General features: G+C 33.1%; 2 long non-coding RNA genes across 2 annotated transcripts; both read left to right on the top strand.

Moving 5' to 3' along the window:
- The first annotated feature begins 4,455 nt into the window (after positions 1-4,455).
- On the top strand, positions 4,456-6,031 carry LOC148788368 (uncharacterized). Its single transcript, XR_016065331.1, has 3 exons — positions 4,456-5,094; positions 5,605-5,851; positions 5,940-6,031. It is a non-coding gene; the product is annotated as an uncharacterized LOC148788368 (long non-coding RNA).
- Positions 6,032-6,176: 145 nt separating this feature from the next.
- Positions 6,177-9,697, top strand: LOC105160129 (uncharacterized). Its single transcript, XR_002287016.2, has 4 exons — positions 6,177-6,237; positions 7,383-7,472; positions 7,557-7,739; positions 9,615-9,697. It is a non-coding gene; the product is annotated as an uncharacterized LOC105160129 (long non-coding RNA).
- Positions 9,698-18,210: the final 8,513 nt, after the last annotated feature.

Here is an 18,210-nt window from a genome sequence, read left to right as displayed (position 1 = left end):
TTATTTCCTTTACAGATAGTACTATACATCATCATTCTATGTATAGTATTATAAATTTATCTTTCTGTAAACCCATCAATATCCATTCATAAATTTGTTTTTCATTATAACTATTTTGGTCAATTATCTCTTGTTCTTCATAAAAAACATCTTGGGGTGTTGGTCTAGGATAATAAAATTTGATTTGCATTGGCTTCCTAGCGAATTTTTCTAATTTGTTAATTTCCTCCATGAATTCATCTTTATAATCCTGAGAATCTCTGTCACTAGTTAGAGTATTTAATTTTAGAGTTTTAAATTTTTGATCCAGAAATTTTTCTAGGTCTCCTATAGGTTTTAAATTAAAACCTATAATATTTGGGGGGTGGTTGAATTGAGGGTCTCGCAATAATTTCTCCTATTGTTTCTTCAACTAATGTCTTATTTGAGTTGATTTCTTTTGGCCAATACTCATTGCCATTCCATAATCTTATCAATCTTATTATTTAATTTCATAATTTGTTCCCCTATAACATTTAAGTATAAATTGGCATAATTTTGCTTTTTTAATAACTCATTTATTTTTGAGATTGTAACTATTAAAGCATCATCTTCAATTAATTTAGAAAATATTTTAAAATTAATCTATATTTCATTTGAATTCATTTTGAAAGGCTGTTGAGGGGGAAGGACGTTATTTAGAATTTTCCCATTTTCTAGGAAATATTTTCTCTCTAGTACATTTAAATATTATTTTGAGTATTTGGTTATAAACCAAGGAACAAAGGTAATTTTCTTATTCCATATGGATAACTCCTTATAGAATTGATTTGAAATTTCATTTTGTTTTTCAGGTGGGAAATTTTTAAAAAACAATTTTCTAAAGGGTTCCCATCTTTTTTCAGAAAATTCTTCCTTAATTTCTTTTCTAGCTAGGGATCCAGGACTAAAATCGATTATGTTTGAATAATTTTCAAATGAAATTTCTATTTCATAGTCAATTATATCATGTGTCTTCATTTATAAACAAAAAATCGTTTCTGAAGTTAATTCTTCATTTAGTTTAGGATCCTTATATATTCCTTTAACAATATTATTTAGTTGTATTCTTATTTCTTCTACCTTATCATAATTTGAGAAACTAATTAATTGTTTATATTTATAACAATAAATTAAAATTTCATACTATATTTTGGTATATTTATAACATAGTATACATTATGCAACCTATTTTATTACTTATAAATTTATATAAAAATTCGGTGATACGATCTCATGATTTAATCTAATAATAATAATAATAATAATAATAATAATAATAATAATAATAATAATAATAATAATAATAAATTGCCAAACTCGAGCTCTCTACACCCCTAGTTCGAATCAACAATTCAAATTTGGCAATTACATCCACTTTATATATGTATGTATGTATGTATTATATACATAAGTGAAGCAATATTAAAAGCAAATTGCAGAAACCCTCTCTCAATACTAAAAATACACATTCCTCTCTGTTCGTGTGTGTCTTCCCAAACCCACCGTTCTCCCCAAACCCACCAAAGTTCATTTCCCTTTTGCTCTCTGAATCCGAAAACACCATTTTCCCCAAATACACCATGTTCATTTATGCTCTCCTCTCTCTCTCAACCCAAAAAAATAGAAGAAAAAGTAAGGAAAGAGGACGAAAGGCATCAGAGAGGGAGTGAGGGGTTAGGGTTTTGTACCAATGCTGGAGGGTGATATGAAAAAGGGGATCGATAAGTACTTACATTTGGGTTTATTGCTCCGATTGAGGAAGCGGACATATCTTCCTTCACCAATTAGCTATAAAATTAAGGATTTTCGTAGCCTCGTTGAAGGAGAGACGGTGGCGTTCGTTGTGGAGGATGGCTGACTCTAGGCGGCGAAAGTGACGAGCCCTCGTGGTGCCCCTATGCGCCCTCAGTAGAAGCAGCAATGGAGGTGGGTACAACACAAAAATTCAAGAAAACCCGCTAGAAAAAACCCTCAAAATCATTGTTCTCTTCTGACCCTCGGTAGAAGCAGCAATGGAGGTGGGTACAACACAAAAATTCAAAAAAACCCGCTAGAAAAAACCCTCAAAATCATTGTTCTCTTATGACCATTTTATGAGAGCCCCCCATCAAACCCCCATCCAAACTCACATGTCTCGATTTTTAATTTTTTTATCTAGGGTTTGAAAACCCAAATAAGCCAAGGTCAAGAAAAAAGGAAAAGAAATTAATTCGATGACTTCTTTGTTTGAATCTATGTAAGCATCTTTTTAGCTCCTTAATTTATTTATATTTATGTAATTATTTTATTTTTATAGTGTTATTCAACTTGCAATATTTTTGGTGGATGTGAACTTTTGTGGATCTGTGGTTGAATGTCATTGGTTGTGAATTTTTTGTTTGAATCGTGTGAATCTTTTAGCATGAGGAATGATAATTTTGATCAAAAAGAAGGAAACTAATATTAGTTTTCAAGCAAGCATATGAAAGTCAATCTGTCAATTTTTAGATAAGTTTAATATTTTTGGAGAAAATTGTTATGTTTGTTAGTGATATGGTGTAATATTTGTGCTTTTTCTCCACTCTCACCCTATTTATGTGTACTTTTCTTTGAAGTAGGAGATGTAGAATGTTGCATGTTAGTTGGAGTTGAATGCAGGGTAATTTGGTGGATTTCTCTAAATCATAAAGTATCGAAGCATTCGAGAGGATGATTTTATGCTTTGATGTTCTGAGTACAATAATAGTAGTAATAGTATGCTGAAATTTTGCCTACAATAGTAGACATACTGCCCGCATATGATTTTAATATTCCCTTCTCTAAACATGAGATGCCAGTTGATATATAGAATGCAAATCTCATGTACCCAAGTAGACAATTGCAATCTCTAGGTTTTTGGCATCTTACTGTGAAGACAAATGAGTTAGTTTCATTATTCAGTCATTGTCACATTGTGGGAATGGAATGTCTGATCCACTTTCAGTGTAATCTATAGTTTGGTCTTATGTAAACGGTACATGTGATATTCCTCTATGTATGAACTTAGTCTGTTTGGGTAAGATTGAAAGTGATGAGCTTTTCCTTAAGTATTGTTTATGATAAAGGATTTGAAACTTTGAAAAAAAATAAACAAGGCTTTTAAATTATTGTCTAGCGTGGCTACTACTTCTCCTTTCTCCTTGACAACAAGCTCAAGAGCCTTTCTGTCAGATTCTCAAGGAGGAGGGTTCTCTTTTAGCTCCTCAAATTTTTCAACATCACTTATTATTGTTGTGACTTGAAACATCTCCACCCTCACAATAACTAGTTGTGATAATAGGAGTATGCACATAAAAGAAACCATGCTTCTGGAAGAATGTGTGGGTAGCATATGCCAAGGCATTTCGGATTCTAGCAACTGCAGAAATCTACATGACCACAAAAAAAAATTATTCGAAAAAGGAGAATTAGAGACAAGTGCATTAAAGGAAAGAAAATTTGCTGACAAATTTACTTGCATATTAGGGATCATATAAAATATAATAATCTATTGAACTTTTTTACCAGCTTTGTTCCAGCAGTCCAGCATAATCTATATTAAAGGAACAACATTTTGTTTTCCAAACTATAACTAAGGGGTTTAGGTGTAAAATGTGAATTTTTTTAGGGGTTGCAAGTGTAGTTTTGGAACTCTTTTTTTTTTTTTTGGGGGGGGGGGTTGGTGGTGAGGTGGGGAGGGGATTGAGGAAGTGTAGTTCACATTTTCATAGGAGGTTTAAGTGTAACTAACCCTAATTAATAATGTGGATGTAAAATTGCTAATATTAATAGTTCATGTGTTGTTAACTTAGAAGAGAGTCGAGACTATGAGTCTCAAGGTGCGAGTCATTTAGGGTAGTGTTCACAAAGACTTGTGCTTTTGAAGTACCGATATTGAAATTGAGGCAAAGGATGTCCAGAGTTTTCGTAATAAGTAGCAAGAATAGGAAAAAAGAGTCTGAAGTTGGATTGTTTAGTGAAAAATAAAAATTATGTATAAATAAACCTTGACATATATATAAACTAGAGTGTGCCCGTGCATGGATTAAATTAATTAATAATTAAAAGATATCTCATAAAATTTTAATTATGTCGAAGTCAACTGAAAGAGATGTTTTTAGATAAATAGTACAAATACATTTTGTTCTTAAATTAAAGTGTATCAATATTAAAAAAATTAACTAAATGACTAATTAATAAAGTTGAAACTTTATGCTAATTGACAATAATTTAAAAGCCTTGTTTATTTTTTTTCAAAGTTTCAGATCCTTTATCATAAACAATACTTAAGGAAAAGCTCATCACTTTCAATCTTACCCAAACAGACTAAGTTCATACATAGAGGAATATCACATGTACCGTTTACATAAGACCAAACTATAGATTACACTGAAAGTGGATCAGACATTCCATTCCCACAATGTGACAATGACTGAATAATGAAACTAACTCATTTGTCTTAACAGTAAGATGCCAAAAACCTAGAGATTGCAATTGTCTACTTGGGTACATGAGATTTGCATTCTATATATCAACTGGCATCTCATGTTTAGAGAAGGGAATATTAAAATCATATGCGGGCAGTATGTCTACTATTGTAGGCAAAATTTCAGCATACTATTACTACTATTATTGTACTCAGAACATCAAAGCATAAAATCATCCTCTCGAATGCTTCGATACTTTATGATTTAGAGAAATCCACCAAGGAGAAAGGAGAAGTAGTAGCCACACTAAAGTTTGCTAAATCAAGTAAGGAGGAAATTGTTGCTGTTGTTGCTGAGCGTACCAACGCTAAAGAGAACCTCTCAAAGCTGCATGAATGGTACAAGTTGGCTGAGAGATGGAAGTTTGGTGGTGGCATTCCTAAGAGGGATGGAAAAGTTGATTATGCTGAAGACATTTTTGGCAGGCAAGCATTTTGAATGTATCAGGACAACTATAGAAACATATGCATCTGCTCTCAGTAGTGTGTATACCTTCGGGCCAACATTTCGAGCTGAACAATCGCATACTCCAAGATAGCTTGCTGAATTTTGGATGGTGGAACACGAGATAGAATTTGCTAATATAAAGGTTTGCTAATTGTAAGCTTTTCTGTGTATTCGTACAAAATTTTGAATACACATGAAAAAGAAAGCAATTCAACTTTTTTTCTATCATGCTACATATTCCACTCCTTGAGAAATGCACATAAATGATCTTATAGGGACAAATTCATGCACACTGAAAACTTTTGTCACTATAATGACTAATTGTGTAAAATCCATCTGGATGCAATATATCCTCGCTTTGTTGTGGCCCAAATTCAGTCGGAGTGTGTTGCTAATGTTTTCCTATCCTTTTGGATAGGATCAGTTGATTTAAATCTACTAGTTTTGTAACTTTGTCAACAGATTCTTTTTCCTCATCTGTAGCTACAGTTAAACGGCGAGATTACTAATCCATATTTCTTTGAAAATCGACACTAAACAACCATTGTGTTGCTACCCTATTCCCAGAAACTTGCAATCGTTGTTATCTTTCTTTTTAAGTTCTTCCAAGTATGCTCTAGCATAGAAGATAATAGAGTTGACACTTTTGTAGGATGATATGAACTGTGCGGAAGCATATGTCAGGTTTCTTTGTCAGTGGTTGCTTGACCATTGCTATGGCGATATGGAGATCATGACCAAATTTATTGATAGAACTGCCCTCAAAAGACTTGAAATGGTTGCAAAATCCAAGTTTCACAGAGTCGCTTACAGTGAGGCAGTTGCCATTCTTGAGGAAGCAATGAGAAAATTTGAGAATAAAGCAGAATGGGGGATTATTTAGCTTCTGAACATGAAAGGTAAATTGCCATATCTTCTATCCATCATCTTCAATTCATCAACTCATAGCTTATACATGATCGATTTCCTCCCAAATTATGATAACAGATATCGTCTATAACCATCCAAAAGCAAGCAACGCCAGAAATATGAAGGTCAATGAAGAAAATAAAACTGTTGCTATAATGGACGTGCTTGTACCTAAGGTAGGCTCTTATTCTTCTCTCTCCTTTTCTCCCCTTCTCTCTACAACACATTATTTTTCCAAGTAGATTGAAATCTTATGGGTAATTCTTTGATAAGGCTTGTTATGAATTTTCAATAATTTGACCACTTGTTCTTACTAGATGGGGGAACTTATTGGTGGTAGCCAAAGAGAAGAGAATTACGAGGTTCTAAAGCAAAGGTAAGGAAACCTTTGTTAACACAATATCTTGATCTCTTATAGGCACTCTACAAACTCCCCACCTGAAGTTTAGGATTCTATCATATTGGAAACAATAGTAATTTTATATAGCTAGATTCTCCTTGTGAAACTACAGGAAATTCCATAGAGCTAGCCTCTGTTTCTCTTGTCCTTCTTACGAACATATAAACTTGTGTCGTCATTTCACCTATATAATTTGGTTGAAATTGAAGAAGCCATGATACACTTGAACACCTTTTCATGATATGCTAGGCTTTATACCCAGTGATTCAGGTCCACTGCATAGTCACATTTCCTATCATTCATACCTCTTACTCCAAGTTAAATCAGTTCCCTTAGGCCCTCATATTTTAAGATAGTAATTTATTCACTTTGGAAAAGTTTCCATGGGCAAAATGGATGACCTTGTATGCATTTTAGGAGTCTACTCACTAGAAGAGTTGTTGTAACTTCTCCAATGTATTGTGCATGGCAGCAAACATTTCTCTCTAGTTAAGACTTTGTGCTATAAATAGAATGCGGTTGTATCTTTAATGTGGATAACCGATCTAACATTGAAACGTATCTCTTCTTAATTGTATTCTTAATCCACATTTGGCAAACCTTGCTTAATTTCATAATGGCAGGGCCACTCTGATATTTAGAATTGTTATGATTTGGAATATCAAATTTGCTTCAAAATTCAGGCTTCCCTTTCAGCATCATAAGCAGTTGTTAAAAGGATTTTTAATGTAATCAAATGAAGCCTATATACTTTTAGAAAATAACTAACTGCATCTCCAATTTCTTTGTGAATCATACTTTCTGAGTGCATATATACTTGTAGTGGTGACGTCATGATTTAATTGCTTGAGTAAGGTTTGACCTGATCTATTCTATAATAAAGTATGGCGATCATCATAAAAAAACATAACAAAGCACGAAGGTCTTGTTTAAAAGACTGGCACTTTTCTTTTGGGTGTCTGTTGTGTGTCTCTAATGATTCATGCTCTTCCTAATTATATGATGACCTTCTTACTTATCTTTTTTAAGCATAAAATTAGTGGTTCGTATAGTGCAGACATCTTGTCGTATCTATATATTTTGATAGTTGGTTTGCATTTGAATGTTTTTCGACCACATAGGTGAGCAAGCTTGTGGATTTGTATAAGGGAAGTTTGGAAGAATGGTCGCAGAAGGCGGTAGAGCTAGAGGGAGTCGTCAAGTCTTTAGAAGTAAGCCCTGTTTGTAATTTATCTTATTCAAAACTGCCAAATGACGCACAATACACTAATTCCTCATAACATGCACTCTTGCAGAAATTTTGGTTGAGGAATTGCGAACTTATCTATTTGTCTTCATGCATGGTCACCATTAATGGAATGTGTATGAGGTGGCAATGAGGAGGTATACTACAACTGTGTTGGGGGCTGGGGCTTTGAAAACAATGACACATATGATGATTGAAGAAAGTAGAATGTCTTTGCAAAGTGATAATGGTGGTAAAACGTTTTCTTGGCTCCCACTCTTCATTTCATTCATTAGACATATTTCGTTTTATGTGTTTGTATCGTTATCTTGAAATCTTGATATTCATCATTTGCACTATGGTGTAGTACTTTTCTTTTTATATCTACCAAGTTTGTTCTTTTGAAAAATGTTCTTGGATGGTTTTTGAACGGTTTACAATTGATTTACTACTATGGGTGTTTTTCATCCTTTTTGAATGGGATGTACTTAAGTGTAATCTCAATCAAGTAAACAATATGTATTGCTCTTTATGATATATCAAGTTTTGTAAGATATTTGATTGTCGGAATGTCAATATGATTATTTAGCATTTTGGGGTTAGACTCTTGGTTCAATTGAAATTACATGGAACCTCTCATATCCAATTTTAACGTGAAGGACCCAATAAACCATTTCAAATGTAAAAAATTCTTCCTTTTCAAGTTTTCATTGTTCTTTTGTTATACTACCAAACTACTTTCATTTTATTTTCTTTTTTCAGATACTGTCACTACTTTTTTTTCTTCGAGTTTATCGAGAATGACAGTTGGTAATTTGACGAATAAATGTTGTTTAGAAAGCATAAGATTGAGATATGAATGTGCACTTCCGTTATGTGATTGTTGCGTTGAGGCCTAATTTCATTCATTTTGAATTGCGTGGAAAAAGAGTTGGAATGTTTTTGCTTTCATTCAATCATAGGAGTTAGTGTGAAATCATATTTGTTTGTCAAAACACCGCCCAATTGATCCTTATATGCCTAAAATGGGACACACATCATTTTGAAAAATTCAAAGGCCCTTCCTCGTGGAAATTTCCTTTAGCATGAATTGAAAAAAAAAGAAAGAACAAAAACAAAAAGGAAAATTACATCTATTTTGCTGGTTTATGTTACTTAGTAACTGGGTAACTTCATCACAAATATTGTTATTCACGTACAACGGTGACTAGAGTCATGAGTATGCAAAACACTTTAGGTAAAACGTGCTTTGGTTGAGTAACGGGTGCTTTCCCACAACTGTTGTCATTTGCGTAAAAAAATCAAAATACGATGTTTTTTGGTTGAGTAACTGGGTGCCTTCACCACAAGTGTTGTCATTCGCATCAAAAGACCGAAATACGGCCTAAAGAACTCAAGTCACGGGCAAATAACAAAGAAAAAAGAAGGGAATAAAAGCCGTGACAAAACAAAAGGGGAAGAAAAGAAAAAACATTAGTGGCCAAAGAAAAGAAGAACAACAAAAGTCGTCCCAACTTAGGTAGAAATAAGGAGATAAAGGGTATTTGTTGAAGCGTCGAGCATGGTGACATTTAGAAATCTGTGTTTTTGTGGAAGCTTGATAGTTCTACTCTCTACTTGGCGAGACAAAGTATTGTGATATGATTGGTCTCTAAGTTAGTATTTCCATAACGTATTGTTGCATTTGTGTTTTGAGCTTACGGCACATAGGTTACATTTGTTATTACGAATTATTGGCACAATGTTGAGAACATGTTTTTTGCTTGAGGACAAGCATTGATTTAAGTTTAGGGGAGTTCGATAAGCTTAGCTTTTACATAGTTATAATAGAGAAATAGTATTTCATTTTGTCTGGGAGGGAATAACTTCAAAAAATTGCAACAGCCCTTTCCTTTCTATTTTTGGTTTATCTAAATATTATCACATTTCTTGATGGCTATCTGAAAATCCGGAGTAAAAGCCTTTATTTTGACATGCTTTACCTTATCTGGCTACTATTTTTGGTTTGGAGGTGATAGATTCTGGCCTTGATATTATTTTATCAATAAAATTGACTATAATTATTCTAAGAATGTTTAAATCCTATATTATTGTAGTTTTCTCTAATCTTATGGATTATTCCTTTTAGATGACCATATCGGCAGGGTGCAAGTTCAAGTTCAGTATATAGCAGTGCTGTTGCTTACAGGGATCCTTCTCCTGCCAAGGGTAAAACTTAAAACTAAACAAATAAGAAAGGTACAAGTTGTGCTTGAGCACAAGTATATAAATTTTTCACCACTAATCTTTCCTAGCCTATGAATGTGGTTTATCCAGGTATGTGAGAGTGGAAATCATGGTTAACTACCAAATATTGTTTGTCTTCCATCTATCTTTTAAACTCTTCGAATGAGGTTTATCCAGGTACGTGTGTTTGGGAATCATCATTTTTGTTTTCCAGCTTTCTTTAAACTCTTGTAGTGAGAAGTTTATAAGTTAATTTTCTTTCAGTTATGTTTGCTACACTTGGTGAGAAGACTACGTGTTACACAAAGTCATACAAATATACACAATGTGATCTTCTATATGGAGTTGTGTTTATAATCCATCTTAGATTCTGTTGTAGAACTTCAGTATTTGTAACCTCTGTACAGGAATCATTCTGAACATACATAATATTATGTAAAGGGTTGATGGTTTTAAAGGTCATGACCTATTGCATATTGTTGTCGTGGGGGAAAGAAACCACTGTACTTTGTAATAATTGCAAATCACACTTTAGTTTGCCCGATTCTAATATTGTTTCTATTTTGCTCGCTTTGGTGCTTCTTAGTGTTACAGAACAATCTTGAGGTGGGTGAGGTATTCGCGGTTGATGTCTCAAACATTGTTGCAGTGTTAGCATTAGTGAACATACAAATCAAGTATAATGCTCCTATGAGAAGGGTGGTCTTTGGGATGAGCATCTCTCTGTTCTTTACCCTTGACGCGTACTCATCCTTATGAACTCTTGTTGCTAGGATAATTGATTTTTTCATGCAACCATTAAATGCTTTTTCTGTAATTTCTGTTGAAGTTGGTGACCTGAGTTTGCATAAGTTTGTGTCAGTTGCAAATTTATCTTAGAAGGATATTTTGAGTGTTCAAATAGTAAGACTATTTTGAGGAGTTTGTAATGTGATTAGTAGAACTTATTCACAAATTGACAGAAGCAATTGCTCATTATTACTGTCAGCTGATTGCAACAAATTTAATTATTGGGATGCTGATAATGATGATCACAATCACATCATACATGGAAAGTCTCTTAACACAAACCTTGGTTTAGGTATTTTCAGTCAGATATATGGTCTCTTGAAAATTTATAGTTTTACAGGCATACCTTTTCTTGTAAATTATTGGCTATTTTTCCTAAACTAGTTCAAAGTTCATATTTTCAATGAATCAATAATGTCTAGGAATAAGTTTTATCCCTTGTAATGAGTATTAGCTACTCTTCTAATTGTGATATTATATTATTGTTGTATGCCCTTAAGCTGAAAATGACTTGTTGGCTATGTAATTTTATAGCTCCGAAGTTTGTGGTGTGAGTAATTAAAATGACTCTTGTTTTGCATATAATATTGAAATAGTTAGAATTGGAAAGGCCAATAAAGATTAATTATACAGTCATTTTGCAAAAAACTAGTATTAGGTTCGCCTAGTTTTTTAATTACAATTTTCTAGTGCAACATTCAGTTTTGGATGTAGTGCATGAGAACTTGTATTTTTTCTTTTTAATTTTTTATGTTTAGGAGTCAAATTTTAGCTCTTTATATTATAGTGCTGAGTGGATTTTAAATGTCCACATAGCGTCTGTGTGGCTTTATCTAAAGTACAAAGATAGTATGTCTTATAATTATTGATTTATAATGTTGTCTATCGTCTTCGACCTCTTTATTTGTGTTCCTAATAATTATTTTACTAAGGGGACTAAGAGAACCCTTTAGGCATTAAATATTACTTTACTCTTCTTCTTGTTAATCTGGGAGTCAACTTAACAATATTTTTTTCATTCCAAACACTGAGGTAGAGTCAATCTTAACTGCTTAAATTCACTGCACAAGGAGGGATTGTATAAGATTACAACAATGTTGAAAGGGTTATGGACCTCGTTATCAACAGAACTAGAAGTTATGTGCTTGGATGATTAAAACTTAAATAGAATTGGTTGTGCTATTTTTGAGAGTGCATATGCTAGAATTTTTCAACTTAGAGCCTGAGAGTGGGGCTCTGCCATTCTGGCCAGTCTTAGCTGGCTCCTTTGGAACTAGACTTCTGTAACTCGTAATTGGAATGACATCTGGAAAAAGGTGAATTGCGTTGTGGTATTCATTTGGAAAACCTCTTTTGATAAATGTCGTATACAATTTACTGTTTTCAAAAATATTGTTCACATCTTTTCTTTTCATATACTTTCTATTTAAAAATCTATTTAATTATAGTCTGTGGTTTTATTTTTAGTACAATTAGTAAAGATATTAATTTTTTATATATTCGCATCCTTATAATATGTAAGTTATTATATTTATTTCATATTAATCAGTCAATGAGATGAAAATGAAGTATATGCATGATGAAACATTATTAAATGAAACATATGTTTTATTCTTTAGTTCCCTATACAATTTATTCTTTTCAAAATTTGTTGTTCACACCTTTTCTTTTTCATTGACTTTTTATTTAAAGATTTTGTCTGTGATGATCTCGGTTTTATTAATTAATATTTAGTTGCTTATAATATGTAAGTTGTTATACCCCAAATGGATAGTAGGTCCGATAAATAGGTTCGTCGGAGCTAGGGCAGGTCATCGGTCCACCCTGAATACGGGACATGCTTCTTATTCTGGGCAAAGGATCATCTGTTGTGGTCCTTCCTCAAAATCCTCAGAGTCAGTCGATTTGCAACTTCATCTGGATTCCAGTGGATAACCAAATCTAGGTTGTTCTATAGTTTGTGTTGCCCTGATCTTGAGATGAAGACCGCAATCAATAATACTCGTGATGAATTTTTGCTAGATGGGAAACAAGGAATAAAACGAGCTTGAGGACATGCTGCGAATAGAAAATCAATTTCTTCTTTGTGTAGTAGTAGCGAGATTCTTTCTATGGATCCTTATGCAGAGCAGGTTGATTCTGAGATAACATGAGTTTGTGGTTTGTATGTTAGTTGTTGGCTTACATTTATCGGGGAGCATGCCAACTCTACAACAAATTTAGATGTTATTAGCTTTTATTTTAGTGGGGAATATTTCTTTTGCCATGAATTGTTGAGTTGAACCTCTCTTGGATACTCTCCATGACCCAGAGAATTTGATCACTTCAGCTCTCTCGGGTGACATAACATTGTTTGAGAAGATCTTGTCATCTGGGAATAAATTACGAATTTGTGTTGCTAAGAAAGAATGAAATGATTTTCTATCTGATTCTGGAGACTTTAGGAGCATGGATGACATTTTTTAAGTCACTGGTGGAGACGCTCCAAATGATTCTGAGTATGTTTTTGGTTTGCATTCCATCCAAAATTGATGTTAGTAAATCTGACATTAAGCGCTAAAAGTATACGATGACATTGAATTGAACAAGCCACGAGAAGTGTGGTTGTTAGGACTATGGCGAGTGAATATTCAGATTTAAGCATTGATTGATCTACTCAGTGTTGGTTCTGGTTCCAGTATCAGAATAGAGGTAATCCTTTTACTTTTATGATGGCTGCTTTATGTATTTTATTATTAAGGTCAACACATTTCTTCTTATCTATACACAAATCTCTTTTTTAATTTATTGCTTTTGCATTCCGAGTGTTAGCTGATACATAATTAAGTGTGTGTACTAGTATGTGAATATATGGGTCTTTAACATGTTTACGAAATATGATATTGTGTCTTTGATGATTCCACTTCCTATAGTTGGTAAATAGTTTATTTTTCACATATACAAATGATAGCAAACTAGCTACATGGCGTTTTAATTATACATCATTGTACTTCCTCTATGTTACTCTTTTATCTTTTTTATTTATAAACGATTGAAATTTATTGATATTTACTAATTATCAATTATTGTTTTGTAAAAAAAGTGTAAGTGAATAAACACGCCCTATACAATTTATTGTTCACATCTAGCAGGTTTGCCTGGGTAGGTGTCCTGCACCAAGATCTGCTTTGGTTATCTTTTTATTTCTTCTTATATATATATTAATTTATTATAATATATGATGAAGTTACAAACAATATTTGTGAGTTAAGCTATGGAACAATTTATTTGGAACCGATATGTTGAATTTATTTTTTCTTTATCTATTTGTAGAATAATATGGTGTGTTGAATATTCTAAATCTTATGGCTTAACTCACTCAAACCTATTTCAGTGCGGTAGAACAAAGAGCGGCTTGGGTTGTGATTGCTCCGGAGTTTGTGTAGCGGGCATTGGGTCCACCCATCCCAAATCCACCCTTTGATCATATTTTTGATTGTAAATTTATGTGATTAAACTATTATTAGTCATTTATTTCTTATTCAATAGTATATTATGTTTTTAGAAAGGAATAATCTCAATTTTTTGGTGATGGGAAAAAATGCGATAAAGTCAAAATAGAATGGCAAAATTAGCATTCAGTACTCGAATTGAGAAAGATGGAACTTCATTTTGACTTGAATTTGAGATTGTATTTTAGACTCTTTTGTGTATGCTAGGTGTGAGGATGCTAATATTTACTTTTTATAATTGGCGTTACGATGAGTTTTTCCCATCACAAGCGATCCATCAGGTAGTTGGTTAATTTATTTTGTATGATTTTCAGAAACTTTGAGATCAAAGTTATAAGGTATATCATACTAAAATTGAAATAATTACTTATATTTTCAAATCAAATAATTACTTTTTTATACCTTAAAATTTATTCGTAAGCGAAATATATTTCACTTTTGTTTATACATCAGATTTTCTATTTCTATCTTCAACATAATTATTTTCTATTTATTATTATTAGTTGATTCTTCAAATAAAAGACTGTCACTTTTCTTTTGGCTATTTGTTGTGTATGTGTGTATGTAATGATTCATACTCTTCTTAACTACATGATGGCCTTCTAAGTCATTGAAGAATAGTTGGTTAATGCTTCATGTTATTAATTACTTATATTTTCAAGCATTGCATTGATTTTCATATATAAGTGCAGAAGTCTTGCCATATCTATGTATTTGGTAGTTGGTTTGTATTTCAATATTTTTCGACCACATAGGTGACCAAACTTGTGGACTTGTATAAGGAAAGTTTGGAGGAGTGATCGTAGAAGGTGGTAGAGCTTGAGGGAATCATCAAGGCTTTAGAAGTAAGCCATGTCTGTAATTTATTTTATTCAAAACTGCCAAATGATGCACAATACACTAATTTCTTTTATGAACATGCAGAAATTTTGGTTGAGGAGTGGGTTGACGATTCTTGGTCATTAGTAAAGTATATTTATCAATTTGTTTAAATTTGGGATGTCTGTATTAACAGTTCAATTTTTATGAATGAAGTTTAGGATCATAGCCAAGAAGCAGGAGAAATAAAATGAACACTTAATGGAAATTTGAAATGAAATAATTAATACTATATGCAAAATCTGTCCAGCTTGGCGATGAACAAATGTAAGCAGTAGCAGCAAGGTGTTTTATTGAAAAAGAAATGACTTAATGCTACAAAGGGAATGTGTATGAGGTGGCAATGAGGAGGAATACTACAAATGTGTTGGAGACTGGGACTTTGACACAATGACATAGGCGATGATTAAAGAAATTAGAAAGGCTTGCAAAGTAGTTTTCTTGGCTCCCACTCTTCATTTCATTCATTACACATGTTTTGTTTTATGTGTGTATATTGTTATCTTGAAATCTTGATATTCATAATTTTGCACTATGGTGCAATAGTTTTCTTTTTATATCTAGTAAGTTTGTTATTTTGAAAAATATTCTTGGATGGCTTTTCAATGGTTTCCAATTGATTTATTACTATGGGTGTTGCTCATTTTTTTGAATGGGATGTACTTCGTTGTAATCTCATTCAAGTAAACAATATGTATTGCTCTTTATGGTAGATCAAGTTTTGTGAGACATATTTGATTGTCGGAATGTCAATGTGATTGTTTAGCATTTTGGGGTTAGACTCAATTGAAATTACATGGAACTTCTCAAATTCCAATTTTCATGTGAAGGATCCAATAAGCATTTGAAATGTAAAGAATTCCACCTTTTTATCAAACTACTTTCATTTTGTTTTCTCTTCTCAGATACTATCAAAGTACTTTTGTTTTATTTTCAAGTTTACTACTACTACATTAAAGTTATTTGATTGCAACCTCGATCTAACTGACTTTCTAGGGGCTCTCTTCCCGGATGTTTGGCCGAGAGTTTTCGCAGCTGCTTTTTGCGTTCTGTTATCCATGAAGCAATGATAAAGGACAACAAGCTTTCATTCATCATTTTATGTATATTTTATATGCAGTGTTCCGAAGAGCATCATTGTGGAGCCATGTAGTTATTGGCTAAAAGATAGAAAGGAAGGCAAAGGAGTACTGTTGATTAAGGAACTATTTTTCCACGACATGATGTAGAATGAGGGCATGGTTCATATTCTAGGGAAAGGAACATCTAATAGTGGATTCCAATCGACAACCAAATCTAGGTTATTACCCAATTCCTGATCTTGAGTTGAAGACTACAAGCTATAATGCTCGTGATGTGTTTTTGCTAGTTGGGAAGCAGGGAATAAAACAAGCTAGGGAAGATACTGTGATTAGAAAATCAGTTTCTTCTTTGTGTAGTAGTGAGGTTCCTTCTAGGGCTCCTTATGCAAAGCAGGTAGATTTTGATATGTAGAGTAGGTAGATTCTGAAATAAAGAGATTTTCTAGGGTTTATTTTTGTGTGTCACTTCTGGAATTTTGTGATTTGCTTGTATTGCTATTGTCCAATCGACAGAAGCAACTGCTCATTATTTATTGTCAACTGATTGTTGCAAATTTAACTATCGGGGTGCTGGTAATGATGACCACAATCACATCATGCAAAGTTACCTAGCACAAACCTTGGTTCAGGTATTTTCTTGTTTCATTTTGGAAATGGTCTCTTGAAAATTTATAATTTTACAAGAATTCCTTTTCTTGTAAATTATTGAGTACTTTTTCTAAACTAAATCAAAGTTCATATTTCAATGATAATTTACTTGGCAAATGAAGTAATTTTGAATCAATAATGAATAATGTGTAGGAATCAGGTTTATCTCATGTAACGAGCATTAGCTACTCTTGTACTTGTGAAATTCTATGATTGTATGCCCATAAATTGAAAATGATCTGTTGGCTATGCAACCATCCCATGAGGATAGCTCCAAAGTTTACGGTGAGAGTCGTAGTAGTTAATGGCGCAGAATGCGCGCCCTATGGTGAGAGGCGCTAAAAGCGGAAGCTCATCACCATTCTTCTACAGTGGCGATGGGCTTTGCCCTAGCGACACCATAGTGAGAGCCTGGGCGCCCTTTCGGTTGTTGCCGTGGAAGGCCCGAGCCCATTTGAAAAGGGGAAAAAAATAATAAAAACCCTTCGACTCCTGCATGCTTATTGCTTTCTCCTTCAGGACCAGCAACGTTCGCTGATTTTCCGCTCTTTTTCTTTCTTCTTCTTCTGTTTTCTTTCAAATCTCGGACCTCCTTTTCAATTTTCTCTTTGCACAATTTTTTAACTATTTATGTTATAGGAGTCAGATTCAGCTCTTTGTCTTATTGTGCTGAGTGGATTTTAAATGTCCAAGTAGCATTTGTGTGGCTTTGTTGAAGTACAGAGATAGCATGTCTTATAATTAATGCATTAGATTGTTGTTTGTCGTCTTCTGCCTCTTTATTTGTGTTCCTAATAATTATTTCACTAATGGAATCAAGGTAACCCTTTAGGAATCGGATATTACTTTACTCTTCTTCTTTTCAATTTCGGAGTCAACTTATCAGCATTTTTTTCATCCCAAACACTGAGGTGGAGTTAATCTTATCTGCATAAATTCGCTACGCAAGGAGGAATTGTACAAGATTAGAGAAGTATGTTGAAACTGTCATGGGCTTTGTTATCAATACAACTGGGAGTAATGTGCTTGGATGATTAAAACTTATGTGGAATTGATTGTGCTATTTCTGAGAGCATAAATGCTAGAATCTTTCAATTGGGAGCATGGAAAGTTCACGCGATCTGCCATTCTGCGCAGTCTTAGCTGGCTCCTTCAAAAGTAGGCTTCTGTAACTCAAAATTGGAATAACATCCGAAAAAAAAGTGAATTGCGTTGTGGCATTCATTTGGAATGACTCGTTTTGATAGATACCGCACTCAATTTTTTGTGTTCAAAATTATTGTTCGATCTTTTTTTTTTCGGTTAGTTTCTATTTAAAAATTTGTTTATTTATAATTCATGGTTTTATTTTAGAATATGGTAACTAATATTTTATTAATATACTTATTCAAGATACTAATTTCTTATGTATTTACATCCTTTTACTTTTTTTATGGCTCCTTTATGCATTTTGTAGATCTCGTTCTAATTTGTTGTCTTTGTATTCTGATACATAATTAAACATCTATACAAGTAAAGCATGTTTATGAAATATGACATTATGTCTTTGATGATTCCACTTTTTATAGTTGGTTAAAAATTTATTTTTCACATATACAAATGATACAAA

The sequence above is a fragment of the Sesamum indicum genome, linkage group LG4 (assembly GCF_026168435.1).
Source record: "Sesamum indicum cultivar Baizhima isolate 11 linkage group LG4, ASM2616843v1, whole genome shotgun sequence".
NCBI classification, from domain to species: Eukaryota; Viridiplantae; Streptophyta; class Magnoliopsida; order Lamiales; family Pedaliaceae; genus Sesamum; species Sesamum indicum.
The sequence above is the reverse complement of the archived record's forward strand: the minus strand, read 5'-3'. Positions and strand labels throughout refer to the sequence as shown.